Here is a 16,222-nt window from a genome sequence, read left to right on the forward strand (position 1 = left end):
TCCCAGACCCCTCTCTGCCTTCGCCAGACAACTGCTGGAGTCCCACGACCCAGGGACTCCAGGGGGTCAGAGGGTGCTCAGCTCCCCCATCTTAGCCCCTCACGGGGGAGGGGAGCAGGGACCTGCCTGCCGTCCAGACCCCAGGGATCTCAAACGAGTCCGGCCACCACCTCTCTAAGGTGCTTGTGGGGCCACTGGCCCCCTGAGGGCCTTGGTTTTGAGGAGGGAGGGGAGACTAGGGGAGCTTGGAGGTGACATGACGAGTTGGGCAGTGGAGGTTCACCCAGGCTGCCCCAAAGTCCAGAGGTCTTCCTTGGCCCGAAACTCCATGTCTTCAGCTATGGAGTGACTTCTAGGAGCCCCACATACATAGTGATGTGTGACTGGGGAGAATTCACCCAGACCTCCTTGGACATAGCTGCAGGGGCAGGGGGATGGTGCTGGGGGGTGGGGGTGAGTCATTGGAGGGGCAGGCGCAGACTGGGAGGTACGTTGTGGTGAAGCTGAATGTCTTGGGGGTCTCTGGGAAGAGGCCCTGGGAGGAGGAGCTGTGACATCTGTTTTGGGAGCTGAGCTGGGAAAGGGTCAGTTCCGGGTGGTGGAGCCTGTGGATGGCGAGTGAGCTGAGCTGCCTCGGAACCTTCGTCGGGGTAACGGGGCCGAGGAAGGTTGTCAGGCAAGGGGGTCATAGGCTGGCCTCTGTCTTTTAGGAGCCTGTGATAAACTGGAGTAGGAGAGATGGGCGTAGGGCCCTGAGCACTTAAATGACCACTCAACCCTGTGAAAAAAGATTTGGAGTCTTCCTTGGCCTCTGGAGAGTGGCATCTCCTCTGGGTCACCTGTGGCACTCTCTGCCTTTAGCTGGGTGGCTGTTTGACAGCTAAGGGGCCCTGCCCGGGTGCAGCCACACCAAACCTTGAGCCCAGGGGCACCTTGAAGCACCACACTCTGGGGCAGCGGAAGGCATTCGGTTGCCCAGAGCATTGGAAGCTGCTCCCGGAGCACCAGCCCTGCGGAGGGAGCACCGTCAGAGCTTCCTGAGGAAAGGGCCCTGGGGTCTGAGGTCTCAGGAAACTTGGTTCAGGTCCAACCCCATCTTTACTGAGAGACTTTCTGAGCCTTTACTTCGCACCTGCCTGGCCACCCGCCAAGCCTGCTCAACATGCCTTGTTCATCAAAATTTTGCCACTCTGGGGCCCCAACTTGGGCAAGGACCCCCTTAGGGCAGGGCTAGCCTATGCTTGCCTTCAACTCCTGGGGTAGAGCAGGAAGGGAGGCCCTGGCTGTCTGGGTGGGGGCTGGGAGGGAGAGTCTGGCTGTCCAGAGCTCCGAGGCTCAGCACCGAGACTGCACACCCTGCCTGAGCCTCACAGCAGCCTGCGAGGTCCGTGCTGCAAGGGTGGGGGCTGTACACAGCAGGACACTGAGGCACACAGAGGTTCCCCCGTCCAGGCGACTGCAGCCTCTCCCCAGCCGGGCCCCTCACAGCCTTACCTGATGTCCGCTGGACTGGGAGGAGGGACAAATGTGCACTTCCCCCTCCCGCCCCTGGGTCTGGTGGCCTCTCTGGTGGCCTCTTTTCTTGATGGCCTGCGTCACCCCCACCCCCTGCTCCTGGCTGGCTGCTCTGTCTTTGGGATGCCACTGGACCCCGGGAGGGCCATTCTGTTGTCGCCTCCCAGCTCACCCCCTGGCTCAGTGCTCTCATTCTCTCTCCCTCAGCAGCCCCCTTGGGGGTCTCTGCCTGGAGAAATTTCCCCAGGGATCCATCCGCTCCTCAGTGTTAATTCTCGTAGGCCCTGGCATCTGAGTGCCCTACCCTTCTCCCTGCGGGTCCACCGCCTGAGCAAGGCCCGCATTCTGTAAGGCAAGGGCTCTGTTGGGTATTTGAGGCAAGGGGTGGGGGTTGCTGCAGTCCCACCCCAGGATGCTGGGGCCCTCCCCAAAGGGAGCACCTTCTCCTCCGTGGGCTGAGGGAGGGAGAGCCAGTCCTGTCCTGTGAACCCCTGGTCTGTGGGAGGAAGATGGTGTGGGCCAGGGGTTGGGTCCTCCTGCTGTCTGGTTGGCATGGCTCTGCCACTTTCTCACCTTGTGGCTTCAGCCCACCCCCACAGGCTGGGACAAGGCTCTCATTGCTCTTTGGGAGGAGAGGTGCCCAGGTGTTAGGCCTGTCAGGGCCAGGACAGCGCTGGACACATGAAAGGGTCCTTACTGCATTCCTGTCACCCGCAGTCCACTCAAGGCTTAGGACTTGGGGGCAGGTCAGGGCACATCCCCCAGCCCCAGGCCTTTTGCCGTTTTAAGTGGGCTGGGGCTGCTAGAACCCAAACCGCAGTGCCTCCCTCTCTCACTGGCCACTTTAGAAAGTGGATTTATTGGCCTTGTGGTTTCTGAGTGGTTTTGGCTCACAGGTGCCCAGAGCTCAGCCCGGCTGGGGAGTCCCCCGCCCCTCACTGGGAGCCGGAGGGGTGGACAGCCTGGCAATCCTAACACTGGCTGGCCCTGGCCGAACACCCAGTTCCCAGCTGGGCCTCTGACTAGACCGTCTCCCGCTGCAGCCGGCCAGGAGGGTGCCCCTCCACTTCCAGGGCTGCCCCCGACGGTTCGGCTGGGGTCTTGGGGTTGACTGTTCTGGTACCCCCTGGCTCGTGCCAGAGGCCGCTCCTGGTTACAAGCTCAGACGTGGGGAGGCGTCTACCCCATGTAGGCAGCGGTGGGCTGTTGCGAGCCAGGGCTCTGCCCTTCCCAGCTAGATCCACCTCCTCCCAACCACGAAGGCAGGGGAGGGCCTGGCTCAGATCAGGCAAAGATGGGGGCATCCTGCTCTGCGGCTTTCCACCTGCCACCCTGGGGGGACACCGTCTCTCTGGGGCTCGGTCTTCTCCTGTCTCGGAGGGTCCATCCAGTCACTCGCCAGGCATTAACTGGGCACCTACTGTGTGCCTGGTGCAGCTCCACTCCCCGTTCTGGGTTGGTCCAGTCCCCACTCCATCTCTCACTTTACCTCCTGCCATGCTTCTCCCTCTGGGGAGCCTTCCTGTCCTCCCCACCCCGAGTTGGGCCCAACATCCCACCGTGGCTCCCCGGCCCTACGTGTGTTTCTCCCCATAGCTCAACACCTCCCAGGTGTCCAGGCAGGTCCTGGTCTGCCCGTCCCTGGGTGAGAGGACCGGGCCCACGTGGGGTGCTGCTCCGAGGCTCCTGGGTGCTGCTGGGTGAATGATGGTGGGCTCAGGGCCAGGGGGACTCGAGGAGGTTAGCAGGGTGAACCTGACAACCTCAAACAATCAGAGAGCTACCCCAGACCCGGCTGGATGCCCCTGCTGACGCCATAGAGGTGGGCAGTGCCAGGCACCTTGCCTGGCTGCACAGACTCTGGGAGGGGAGGCCACCCAACAGCTGAAGACACTTGGCCTTGGTGGGTGGGAGCCACCCACCAGATCAACAGAGGGTGCTGGGGCTGATCTGGCCTCTGGACTGGTCCCCGTCACTAAGGCCAGCCTTGGCATCTGTGCCGCACGGAGGCCACGCCTGCCCAGAACCTGGGCGATCCCCGAGCAAACTCTGTGTGCCCTCAGCACCATCATTACGGTGTGGAGCTGTCCTAGAGGAGCTAAGGACCGCCCTGTGACGAGGTCGGGCTACTCGCCAGGCTCGGTGCAGCTGTGTAGATGAGGGTCCCGTTCTCCACTGACCCTTCAGTAGCTATCTGTGGAGCTGGCTCCCGGCTCCTTCCCATCCTTGGGGGTGCTCGGCAGCCTGGGCTGAGAATGACGTTAATCAGGGTTTCCTCCTGGCTGGTTCCAGGAAGATTTAGGGTGAGGAGGGAGGGGCTGTATCTGCGCTTAGGAGCCCTGCATCTGTGTAGACAACCTGCAGACACAGGCGGACCTGGGGCCCTTCCACGGCGCACACACACACGTGCACCCGCAGACACCACATCTGCCCATGGAGGCCATGGCATGGGGCACACGTGCCAGTGGGGCTGTGGGCAGCTCGCGTGCCCCCTCCTGCCGCCACCCGCCCTGGCAGCTGCTAGCCTCCTTTTGCAACTGTTGCGTTTATTTTACAGTCCTCTGTATCGGCAGAAGCTTTCAAAACACTTTCGGCTTGTTTACCGAGCTGTGCAAGAACACTTTGTCTCCACTCCAACTTAGCCTTCCTTCCAGAAGGATCAGGAACGTGCCCGTCTCCAAGCGGCGCCAGCAGTGGCCCCAGCTTCTTAAAGGGCCTGCTGGGCTCACCTCAGAGGGGGCAGTAGGGGCTTGGACAGAGACCAGCAGGCCGGCCTCTTGCCACCCTCAGGAATTGCCGGCCGCTGACACGGGGCTCCCGGTGAAATGAAGTGTTAAAAGGTTGGAGGCTGGGAACCAGCGCTGGGGCGACTGGAGGGGCTGCCTTTCACCCCGGCAGAAGGGTGAGGGGATTGCAGAGAGGACGGCCTCGAGTTACTATCTTGTAACCTCGATTTGGCAAGATCGCCCCTCCCCGGGCACCCTCCGCTTGGCCGCTCCCTGAAGCAGGGCTGGGGTTATCGGGGCAGTGGGGCCTTTTTTTCTGTTCACATCTGCCGAAGGCCTGGGCTGTGTGAGAGGCCCCTGCACATGGGGCCCATGAGGCAAACCCCTGCTGCTCCCCAGGTGACCCCCGCTTTGCCAAGGACCAGCTGACCCCTCCCGTCCCCAGGACCTGCACAAGGTCTGCCCTGCAGCAGGGTCTCAGTGGAGGCGGTGGAGGGACTATCCCAAGGGGCTGGGCCTGGCTGCCTGACCCTTCGTGCTGGGGGTCCTGGCTTCCCCGGGAAGGTAGAGCTGCCAGGTGGGGAGGGCCCACTTGCCTGAGACCCAGCTCCCCTCCTGCCCTCCCCTGGGGCTGTTGGTAATTTGGAGGAGTGACCTTTGTCTTGGCTGTCTCACGTGGCATCTTCCTGGAGCTCCTTCCCCTGCCCAGCAATCCCCCACTCCCCTCCAGTTTCCAGCCTTGACAATGGACTGTCTTGACATCCGGAGCTGCCCACCAGCAACGCCATCGAGAGCCCCAGACCTTTCCCTTCACCTCCTCCTGCTCCCCCAGGCCCTGCTGCCTCCTGAGCTCATGGCCCATTTGGACACCAGCCTTGTGGATGCAGTTCCACCGCAGTCGACGTTAAGGAAATGAATGTTGAATCCACCATGGTCTTCCAAAGTCTGAGGAGGTTTGCCAGGGAACCACACATATCCCAGGAAGACACACAGGAGATGGAAAAGCAGAGCCAATCCCAGAGGGCAGGATTAGGTGAGGAAACAAGCAGCGTGACCATGGGGTTGGACTTGAGTGCAGTGTTGAGCTTCCTGGCAGCCAGGGCAAAAAGGGAAATGTGACTGGAGAGGGGGTCTCCCTGTTCATGAGAGAAGTCTTTTATGATATTATTTATCAGAGGGTCCTTAACTCCAGGCCTGGAAGAGCATGTAGTTTGAGGGAGACTCAGGCCAGATTCCTCCTGGGGTTCTTGCTTAGAGCAGTTGTGAGCGGGGCTGCCCTCACTTGAGGGTTCGAGCTGTGAGGATTTGCCACCAGCAGGGGAGGAGGCTCTGTGGGGTTGAGGGTCCCTGAAGTCACAGAGCCTGGGTGTGGCGAGCCCCTGTGTGTGTGAGCTGATTCACAGTGGTCACTGTGCTCTGGCCCTCCAGGGGCTACTCAAGGACCCCTGAACCTCTCTGTGAGATGAGAGCCGGGAAGGCAGTTGGCAGACTAGCTTCGGGCCCCGCCTGGCCACCTGACCACCATGAGGCCTTGGGTGGGTTCCGCCCCTTCTGGGCTCCTGGGTCTCTCACCCCTGACCCACACTGTGAAATAGTAAGGGCAACCCATGCCGACTCTGGCCCTGCTCCCTGCCAGTTTGTGCCCGGGAAGCAGGGCACTGCCTGCCCTCATGGCTTCCTGCCCCTGCCCACGGCCACGCCGCCTCTCACGTCCTGGCACTCCGCCTCGGGCTGGAGGCAGACTTCGCTTTTCCAGAGTTGCTTAAGTAGAAAGTAACTGGCCCGGGTGTTGGCATCTTGTTAACTTCCTTCAGCCCAGGCTGTGATACTGGGAGACACGGGGCCCAGACACCAGAATGGGCAGAGAACCAGCTCTTGGAAGCAGGGAGGGCCCCAGGCCCACCATCCTCACCCCCACGGGGTGCTGCCAGAAGCCCAGCCTGGCAGCTGCCGTGGCTGCCCACCCGCCTCTGCGGCCCCCACTCTGGTGCAGCCCGTTCCTCAGCAGGGCGAGCTCGCTGTGTCTCTGGGGCCTCCAGACCCTCCTCTGAGGCAGAGCTGTGTGACTCCGCCCTTTCTCCTGGCACTTCCAGCCTTAATGGTTTCGAAAGATCCCATTTCTCCCGCCCGCCACCACCCATCAGGAGCCTTTCCTCTCGCCACCTCCTGTGCGTTTTCTCTTCTAGAAACCCCTGTGGACGACCTGTGGCTGCTGTGACCCAAGCAGATGAGGGTGGCTCCAGAATACCCCAAGTCCCTCTCTTTGCTCCCCAGATATGAGCCAGGGTCTGGACTGGGCCAAGCGTCCAGCTCTCCAGCTGCAGTCAGGCTGGCCTGACCTGTTTCCCCATAAGGCCTCTGGGACCTCCACTGTGCCCAGGAATTGGGTCTGACCTGTCTGTTCACAACCAGCCACCCACACACAGGCCTTAGCCCTCCCGCCTCCTCCTGGAGAGTGTGGCCAAGCTCCTGACCAGTCCTGAGAGCAGGGGCTGCCCTGCCCGCCTCCAGGGCCCAATTGTGTGGACCTCAGGGTTGATGCTTCAGGCAGAACACCCGCAGGGGGCCAAGGGCAGAGTCTGTTGGGAACAGAGCCCTTGGTGGGGCCCATAGGTCGGGGTCCCTTTCCCCGGGCTGCAGCCTCCTGGGTTGGGTGGCCGTGGGATGCAGTACAGCTCGACACGGCTGAGCCCACAGCTTTGAGTCAGTGCCTGCGCAGGCCTGGACAGGGGACGCCTGGGCTTCCCCGCTGGAAACGAAACGGAGATCTGCCCGGTGGCTTGCAGGTGACTGTCAGACGCTGGCAGGAGGCCTCGGCTGGGAGGCTGAGGTCCGGAGCAAGCACATCGATTCCTTTGGGGTCTGGAGCAAATCGGAAAAGCAGGAGCCCTCAGCCCCGCCACACACTTCTCAAGGAGCAGAGTGGGATCCCTTCCAGAGCCGGGGCTGCTGCGGGCTACTGGAGACGGGCTTGGTCTGTCCCCTCTGGCCCAGCTGGGGAGGATGAATGAGGAGGAAGCGCTGACTCTTCCTCAGGCCTGGAGTCACCTCCCTGTCCTCCTCGGCTCTCCCTGGATGACAGGTCAACTCCTGGCACCCTTTCGCCTCCGGCTTCCTCTCCTCCTGCCCTTCCCTACACGAATCTGATCATGCCGCTTAGGACAGTGTAGCCTCGCATGCCTCCGCATGGCCCTCCAGAGAATGAGTCCCCAGGAGACCCCACGTCGTCCCTCTTCCCGCTGTACCCTTGGTCCCGCCACCCGCCCCTCTGCAGTTTGGCATACGCACCCCTGTCTGCTGGTGCCCCTCCTCCCCTTCCTGCCCAGCACGCCTGCCTTCTCCAAGTGCAGCTCTGATGTCACCTCCCTCTGGAAGCCTCCTGGGGTCCCTCCCTGACACAGGGGCAGGCCCTCCCCCTGCCAGTAGCGGCTGTGGAGTCCCAGAGATGCTGAGGGACTGTGCTTTGACTCCCCCTCCCTGTGAGCTGAGAGCCCCCGGAGACCCAAGCCTTAGCCCAAGGTATCCTGGGGCCAGCCAGGCAGGGACTGTCTGGCTGCTGGGCCCTCGGTGCCAGTCTCTTGTGGCTGGCACTGCCGTGGCCAAGGCGGGCGCCCACTTCCCAGTGTCTGGGGTCATGTATGGCCCATCTCAGAGGACTTCACTGCCCCTCACCGTCCCCCCGCGAATGTCTATTTATTTCGGTTTCCATGGCAGTGCCCTGGGAGCCAGGGCTCTCGCTCCTGGGCTGTAATTTTCCTCTTTGTTGCCTCTCCTCCTGCTACCCTGCTGCCCTCCACTGTGCCCAGGCCTGGGCTGGGGGTCCGGGACTGCCCATGAGCCCCAAAGGATGGGGCGCTGCGGATAATCCACACAGTCGTGCCTGGGGCTTCCCTGCCTCCTTTCTCCTGGCTACACAACGCCCTGGAACTGCAGCCCTGTTCTTCCCGCAACCCCCACCCAGTGAAGCGTCACCCCTCCCCGCCGCTCCCTCCTCTATCCCGACCCCGCCTGGTGCTCCGGACTCCCCCACCGCCTCAGCTGAGTCTGCGCCTGGCCCTGGACCAGTGGGCCTGGCTTGAAAGCAACGTGGCCGTCTGGGCCTGGGCCGGGGAGCGATGTGATTTCCAGCTGGCCTTGGCGCTGCCCGGGGGGTGCAGAAGGAGGTGTGAGGGTGGGGTGCCCAGAGGGGGTGGGGGGCAGCGCCGTGTGCAATGCCAACAGAGGCAGTTTCACACTTATTTGGTTTCCAAGTCACGGAGTCACTGAGGTGGAGGAAAGCAGTTTGTGGTGAGTTGACAGGAGTCAGAAGCTGTTAGGATGGACCTGCTGGGGGGAGGGGGCAGACGCGCCTGTCCCAGCAAGGTGGTTGTGCCCACTGGACAGGCAGATCAAGTGAGGCCAAGAAGGGCTGGCAGGGGAAGCTCACAGGAGAGGGGTCCCCGCTGCAGCCCCCGGTTTCGGCTCCAGGCCAGGGGCTGCTGGGATGCCTCTAGAATGATTCACGCCGCGGAGAAGCTCGGTCAAAGGTGCCTGGGTCAACTCAGCTGCCCACTCCCTGCAGGCTCTGCCCAGGAGCTGTGGCGTCCCCCGAACATGCTGGGGGCCTGGGGAGCTTTGTGGGGGAGCTAGAAACACACTTCCTGTGAATGTTCCTCCCCAGTAGAGACTGCCGGGGTGTGTCCTCACCCGTTTCTGATTTGTTCGCACAGAACTCCTTCTTCTGCGTGGGCTCTGCTCAGTCCTGATGGGTCTCGCAGGCCTTTTTTCTGAGAAACAGGAAGCTGTGAATTTGGCTGGAAGAAAACTAAGTGATCAGCCTTCAGCCATCTGCCTTGAACCTCTGGGCTCAAGTGCCTCCGGATGGGATGCAAGGCCTCTCTGTACCCCCGTGGAGGGCAGGTCGGGGGCAGGGTGGGGACCAGGAGCCCAGGCTCTGTGCTGCCCCTCTGGGGCCTCAGCTGTAGGAGGGGGTCATTGAAGGCACCTGGTGGTGCTGAATGGCCTCCTTTGACCTCTCCTTGGCCCAAACCCAGACCACCCCCCGGGAGACTTTGGTGCCTGCCCGTGCATCTGTCTTCGCTGGCCTGGGCCTGGGTCTCCTGTCCACCTCTCTGGCCGGGTGGCCCAGGCTGTGCCCAATGAAAGTGGGACCCTGTGGGCCTCCACAGAGAGTGGAGTAGGGAAGGGAAAACAAATTCATCTGCATGTCACAGATGAGGAAACCGAGGCACAGTGACTCAGATGGGGAAACTGAGGCACAGTGACTCAGATGGGGAAACCGAGGCACAGTGACTCAGGGAAATGGAGGCACAGTCACTCAGACGGGGAAACTGAGGCACAGTGACTCAGACGGGGAAACCGAGGCACAGTTACTCAGATGGGGAAACCGAGGCACCGTGACTCAGGGAAACGGAGGCACAGTAACTCAGACGGGGAAACTGAGGCACAGTGACTCAGATGGGGAAACCGTGGCACAGTGACTCAGGGAAACGGAGGCACAGTCACTCAGTTGGGGAAACCAAGGCACAGTGACTCAGGGAAACGGAGGCACAGTCACTCAGGCGGGGAAACCGAGGCACAGTGACTCAGACGGGGAAACCGAGGCACAGTGACTCATGCACAGGCACAGGGATTGGCTCCACCACAAACACACTCCTGTTTCTGAAGAGTTCTGTTCAGGAAAAGGAGTGGGGGTGCTCCTGGAGGGAGGGAGCTGGGACCACCCTGTGTGGGGAGCTGGAGGGCATCACCATGGTGGCAGGGAGGCCACTCCCTCTGTGAGGGAGGGTTTCTAGGGAGGAGGAGCTGGGACCAGGCCCCTCTTGCCTCCCCAACCCTGCAGGGCAAGGGCGGAGCGCCAGGCACCAGGGGCTGCTCTGTAGGGGGCAGCGGGCATCATCAAGACCCCCATGCCCCAGAGGCCCCGAGGCCTCTGCCCGCAGCATCAGGGCTAGTGAGTGGCAGGGGCAGTGTCCATTCTGCCATGGGCCTCGAGGGCCGGTGTCCACACAGCAGCTGCCCAGCGCTGGCACTCTGGCCTCTGATGCTGCAAAATAATTGGGTAGCAGCCCAGCCATGCGTGTGTCTGTGTGTTGGGTAATCTTTCAGAGACCCGGGGTCCCCCGAGTGGGGCTCACAGGGAGAAGACCCCCATTGATTGGATTGGCTGCTGCCTCCCTCCTGAGAGGGTTAAGGGGCCTGCCCGGGGTCCCCTGCTGCCGTGGTGGGGTGGGCGTGGCCTCCGTGAGTAGCTGTCTTGGGCCCTTCCTGGTTTGGACCCCTCTGACCCCGTCCAGTCCAGGTTCCCTGACTGACAGCCGCCAGTGGAACCCTGTCTGGAATTTAGTGGCCCTAGGAGGGGGAAAGGGACTGGAGTGTGACTTGGACCCTGGAGGAATAGCTCTGCTCCATGGTGGGGGTGGTGAGGGCTGACCGTGGGGTCTGATGGGACCACCGTTGCTGGAGGAGCCCCACCCAATCAGGTCGGGCACCCCCCTTCTCCCTGACATCTGCCCCTCTCTGCCATTCCATCCCAGGGGGCTCCTGCCCTGAACAACTCAGCCACTCCTGGGGTGGGCACGTGGGGGCTGCTTGTCAGGCCCCCCTTGGGCAAGGCTTGTGCTACTGACCACCCTCAGGTCAAACCCAGAGCCCCAGAGACCTCGTGTGAAATCGTCTCAAGGCCAGGGAGGTCTGCAGTTCTAGGCATTCCTGGAGGCGCCTGTCCCTGGCCCCTGGTCCCTCCTGCATCGCAAAGGGACCATTTCCTCACCCCAGTGGTCGCCACGAGCCTGGCACTGAGCCAGACAAACCCGGACAACCGACTAGTGGGGGGTCACCTCCCAGCCTCAGTTTCCCCTGTGGGATAATAATTCGAGCTGCACCCTGGGGCTGAGGTGGGGACCAAGTGAGATGGGGTTTGGAAGGAGACGGGCACTTCTTCTTAGCCACAATGGTGAGTGTGCCTGATGGGCCTGTTTCTCAGGCTGGGAAGCAGAGGCCAAGGGGAGGACCCCAACTTCTTGGCTCCTGATTCTTGTCGTTTAGCCCAGCACAGGGCAGGTCCAGTTAAATGAAGTCACCATTTAGTAAGTGCCCACTGGAGCCGGCCTTGAGCCAGGGAACGGTGAAACAGACGGGAACAAGCCACAGCCACTGTTCTGGAGGGAGTTAATTTTCAAAAAGATTGCAGTAGGCATCGTCATCAAAGTGGTAAGGAGTTTGGGGTGACCCAGACGGGAATCAGGACTGCCCGACCTCCCAGGCCCACGCTGGCAGAAGGCAGTGGGGAGATGGGGACAGGGCAAGGGGAATGGGACAGCTGGTGAGTCCTGGGCCACATCAAAGAATCTGGTCTCTCTCTTTTTTTTTTTTTGTTTGAGATGGAGTCTAGCTCAGTCACCCAGGCTGGAATACAATGGCATGATCTTGGCTCACTGCAACCTCCACCTCCTGGGTTCAAGCGATTCTCCTGCCTCAGCCTCTGCAGCAGCTGGGACCACAGGCACGCGCTACCATGCCCTGATAATTTTTGCATTTTTGGTAGAGATAGGGTTTCACCATGCTGGCCAGGCTGGTCTTGAACTCCTGACCTCATGTGATCCACCCGCCTTGGCCTCCCAAAGTGCTGGGATTACAGGCGTGGACCACCATGCCTGGCTAAGAATCTGGTCTTTTGGCTGGGTGAGGGAGGATTACTTGAGCCCAGGAATTCCAGACCAACCTGGGCAACACAGCCAGACCCCCATCTCTATAAGAAATAAAAAAAAAATTAGCTGGTCACAGTGGCTCACACCTGTAATCCCAATGCTTTGGGAGGCCAAGGCAGGAGAATCGCTTGAGCCCAGGAGTTTGAGGCTGCGGTGAGCTGTGATTGTGCCCCTACGTTCCCGCCTGGGTGATGAAGCGAGATCCTGCTACAAGAAAAAAAAAAGAAAGAAAAGAAAAAGAATCTAGACTCTCTCCCAGGGCAAAGGGGAGCCTCGGGAGAGTAGCACAGGAGTAGCATTGCTGGGGTATTTGTGGGGACCACCTGCTGTCCCCTCCTGCTGACTGGGCCCCTCCTTCGCCCCTGCCCTGCCTCCTCTTGCCACTCCTGGGTGAGGCTGGCTGCTGCCCGGCAAACAAATGTTCCCTGTGGCCTCAAAGAGCCCCTGGGGCTTGTGAAATAAGAGTAGAGTTTAGGAAGACCCCCCCACAACACCCTGCCCCCAGTGGGAGCCCCTCCTGGCCTGGAAGAGCAGGGGTGCGGTGGCACTCGAGGGGAGACCCTGAGCCGGAGCCTCACCTCCTCCCAGCCGGCCTTGCGACTGGGCATGTCCAGCCCCTGCTTCCTCGGACCTGCCCCAGGATCCCAGGGAGGGGTGTGTTCGGTTCTCCATACTGACCGTGTTCCCACTGCTGCTCCGTCCCTGAGGAGCATGTGCTTTGGGTGAGGTCTCCACTCTTCCCAGCTGGCCTGAGCCAGGCCATGTCCCGTCTCAGAGTGCCCGAGGCTCCTCCGTAGAACGAGTTTGGTGCGGTTGGCTGCAGCTCGAGGCTCCAGGTGGGCTTGTCCCTCCTGCAAAGGCTCACACTCCAGGCCCAGGTAGGGAAACCAAAGTCCCCGGGGGCCTTCCTGCTTCCGAGGCAGCCGGAGGCAGAGCTGCGGGAAGGGCTCCAGGGTGCCAGGCCTCTGGAGTGGGCAGTTTACTCACCCCTTTCTGGCCGTACAGCCCGGGGAAGTCTCCTCACTTCTTTGCCTCCATTTCTTCCCTGTAAAACGGAGAGAAATCCTCTCTGTGGGGTGACGGGGAGCCAGTGTGTGGAGGTCAGGGCCCTGCCTGGGGCAGGCTGTGACTCCTCCTGGGGTAGCCATGGTTCCCCTGCCTTCCCACCTGGGAGAGACCTCCTCACTGTCGACATTGATTTCCCTGTCTCCCCCTCGAGACTGGTGGCCCAGGCCTTGTCCCCTGCACCCATGGCCTTCCTCCTGGGCCTCCAGGTGTACCAGGCTCAAGCAACTCCCTTCCGGAGTCTGAGGAGCACAGGGGTCCATCCGTGCTCCTGAAGGGCGCAGAGCCTTGGGGAAACGTCTCCTAGAAATGCCCAGGGGAGGAGGCGGGGAGAGCTGGCCCCTCTGCTCATCTGTTTGTGGACTTGTCTGTGCTGTGTGCTTTGGATGCTTACGTGGTGGTTAGAAAGGGCGCTGGTAGGGGAGCCAGATGCCTTTCTGGCTGGGAGCCCTTGCGGGGGCCTCAGCTCCCCGGCACGCTCCTTCTGGGTGGGCAGAAGCTGGAGCCAGCAGGGCCTGGTGGGAACCCCTCAAGTCGGGAGTGAGCCGTGCAAACGAGCCCAGGCCCGAGGGAGCAGAAGAGCTTAATTAGACCACAAGCCAAGAGGGAGTTGAGTGGAGGGAAAACTTCCTTCCTAATGAGGCCACAGCTGTGGGTTGATTTCCCACGCTCCATTCAGTTCGGGGAGGGTTGATGAGGCACCTACTGTGTGCTAGGCTGGAACTGGCTCAGCATTTCCCAGGTGCACTGGCCCAGAAGGGGCTCCGCAACACGGGTCCAGGCTTCCCGAGGAGACAGGGTGGGAAGGAGGAAGTGGCTTGACCGTGGAGAGACCTGACGGGCGCACCTCAGCCCTTCAGTCAAGGCCAGGACCAACCGCGGCGTGCCCCACGGATGGCGTGTCCCTGATGTGTGTGGGGAGAGGTTGTGTCGCCCCTATGCTCTTCCTCCCAAACCCACCACCCATCGCCCAGCCTAACCGCGAGGCACGCAGCAGACGGATCCCGCCCGGGGATGCCCTGCAGACACCTGAGTAGCGCTGCTCAAAACTGCCCAGCATTGAAGACAAGGAGATCGGGAGACCAAGGCGATCACCTGAGGTCAGGAGTTCGAGACCCGCTTGGCCAACACAGTGAAACCTCGTCTCTACTAAAAATACAAAAGAAAAAAAAAATTACCTGGGTGTGGTGGCGCGCGCCTGTAGTCCCAGATATTTAGGGGGCTGAGGCATGAGAGTTGCTTGAACGCAGGAGGCGGAGGTTGCAGTGAGCTGAGATCAGGCTGCTTCACTCCGGCCTGGGCGACAGAGCAAGACTTCGTCTCAGACAAAAAAAATAAACAAATAAAAAGAGGCTGGGCGCGGCGGCTCACCCCTGTAATCCCAGCACTTTGGGAGGCCGAGGTGGGCGGATCGCGAGGTCAGGAGATTGAGACCATCCTGGCTAACACGATGAAACCCCGTCTCTACCAAAAATTCAAAAAATTAGCCGGGCGTGGTGGCGGGCGCTTGTAGTCCCAGCTACTTGGGAGGCTGAGGCAGGAGAATGGCATGAACCTGGAAGGAAGAGCTTGCCGTGAGCCGAGTTCACGCCACTGCACTCCAGCCTGGGTGACAGAGTGAGATTCAGTCTCAAAAAAAAAAAAAAAAAAAAAAACAAAACCAACAACCACCACCAAGACAAGGAAAGGCTGGGAAACCGTCACAGCCAGGAAGAGCCCAAGGAGAGAAGACATCATGTGGTGTCCGGGATGGGGTTCTAGACAGAAAAGGGACACTAGGTAATGAAGGAAATCTGGCTAAAGTGGATTTTGGTTCATGATGATGTCCCCGTGCGGGTGGATGGCTGTGACGGGCCCCACGCCAATGCGGATGAGGATTAGGGGCGGCAGGTCGAGGGGATGTGACCGCTTTCTGGTCTGTCTTCTCTGTTTTGCTGAAAATCCCAAACCATTCTGAAAATGTACAATTTGTCAACCCAAAAGGGGTTCCAGGGCAAGCACAGGGGGAACGCTGCCCTGCCGTGGAGTCACTGGGCAACCCTGGGTGGGAATATTGGTGTTCAAGGCACTTTAGCAATCACCTGGTTATCAGCCAGGGCTCAGGCTCCAGAGCCCACGTCAGGTGGCTCCATAGGGAGCTTAATACGCAGCAGGTCCAAAGAGAGGTGTGTGGCAGGGTGAGAGTCACACCCCTTGGGGGCCCCGTGGAAGAAGGGGCCACCTGCAGGAAGTGAACCACAGAGGCCGCCCCTGCCAGAGGTGCTGCCTGAAGCAGAGATGCGGACGGCAGACACCCGGGCCTCTTCCTCCTTCCCACCCTCCCAGCCCCGGCCAGAGCCTCTCAGGGACAGAACACAACCAGAACCTGGAAATGAACTTTGCTGGACCAGTGCCCCACGCCACTGAGCAGAGCAGGGAAAGTGCAGAGGGATCTGGGGTTTAGCAGACAGAGCCCCGGCATCCCCAGCGATCAAGGTCATTGCAGAAATGAGGCAGAATCAAGGCTCAGAGAGAGAAAGGACAAGTCAAGCTCACACAGCCAGGCAGAGGCAGAACCGGGACTGGAATCCAGGGCTCCCGCCTCCTCTAGCCTAAAGATGCTGCTATTTTCTTGGTCACCAACCACGGTGGGGATGTGATGCAAACCACAGGCCCTCTTCCTGGAAAAATGCGTGCAGGTAAATCCTTAGTGCACAATCTCAAGAGATTCAAAGACTCCTTGCAGACCAGTCTAGGACCCCAAGCAAGGGTCTCTTCGGTGGCCCTTGAGTCAGTTCTGCCCAGAGATCAGAGCAATGTCAGGAGCCAGGGTCAGGTGAGACTAGAGAACTGGGGTCCTGTGGGCCCCGCCTGCACCCCTTTGGAGGAAGGCAGTCAGGCCGAAGCAATCGGGTTCATAGTGGGGGCCTGAGGAGGACCTGGCTCTGTGCTTTCACATGTCAAGCGCTGACGGCACACGCCAGTCTGATCACGACTGGTCCAGACTGCAGCATCTCCGTGGCTCAGGGCTCCGTGCTGCCCCTTCTGCGGCCTCCTCGCCGTGGTGGCTGCCGGCTCCCTTATGTTTCAGGCTGCCCATCCTGAAAATAAACAGCATGGGAGAAATCTTCCTGCAGGGAGCCAGGAGGACACAGCGGCTCAGGGATTCAGGCATGTCAGGGCTCAAATCCCGAGTGTCACTTCCCAGCGGACACTCCTAGACCCTCC

The sequence above is a fragment of the Macaca nemestrina genome, chromosome 14, assembly GCF_043159975.1.
Source record: "Macaca nemestrina isolate mMacNem1 chromosome 14, mMacNem.hap1, whole genome shotgun sequence".
Lineage (NCBI taxonomy): Eukaryota > Metazoa > Chordata > Mammalia > Primates > Cercopithecidae > Macaca > Macaca nemestrina.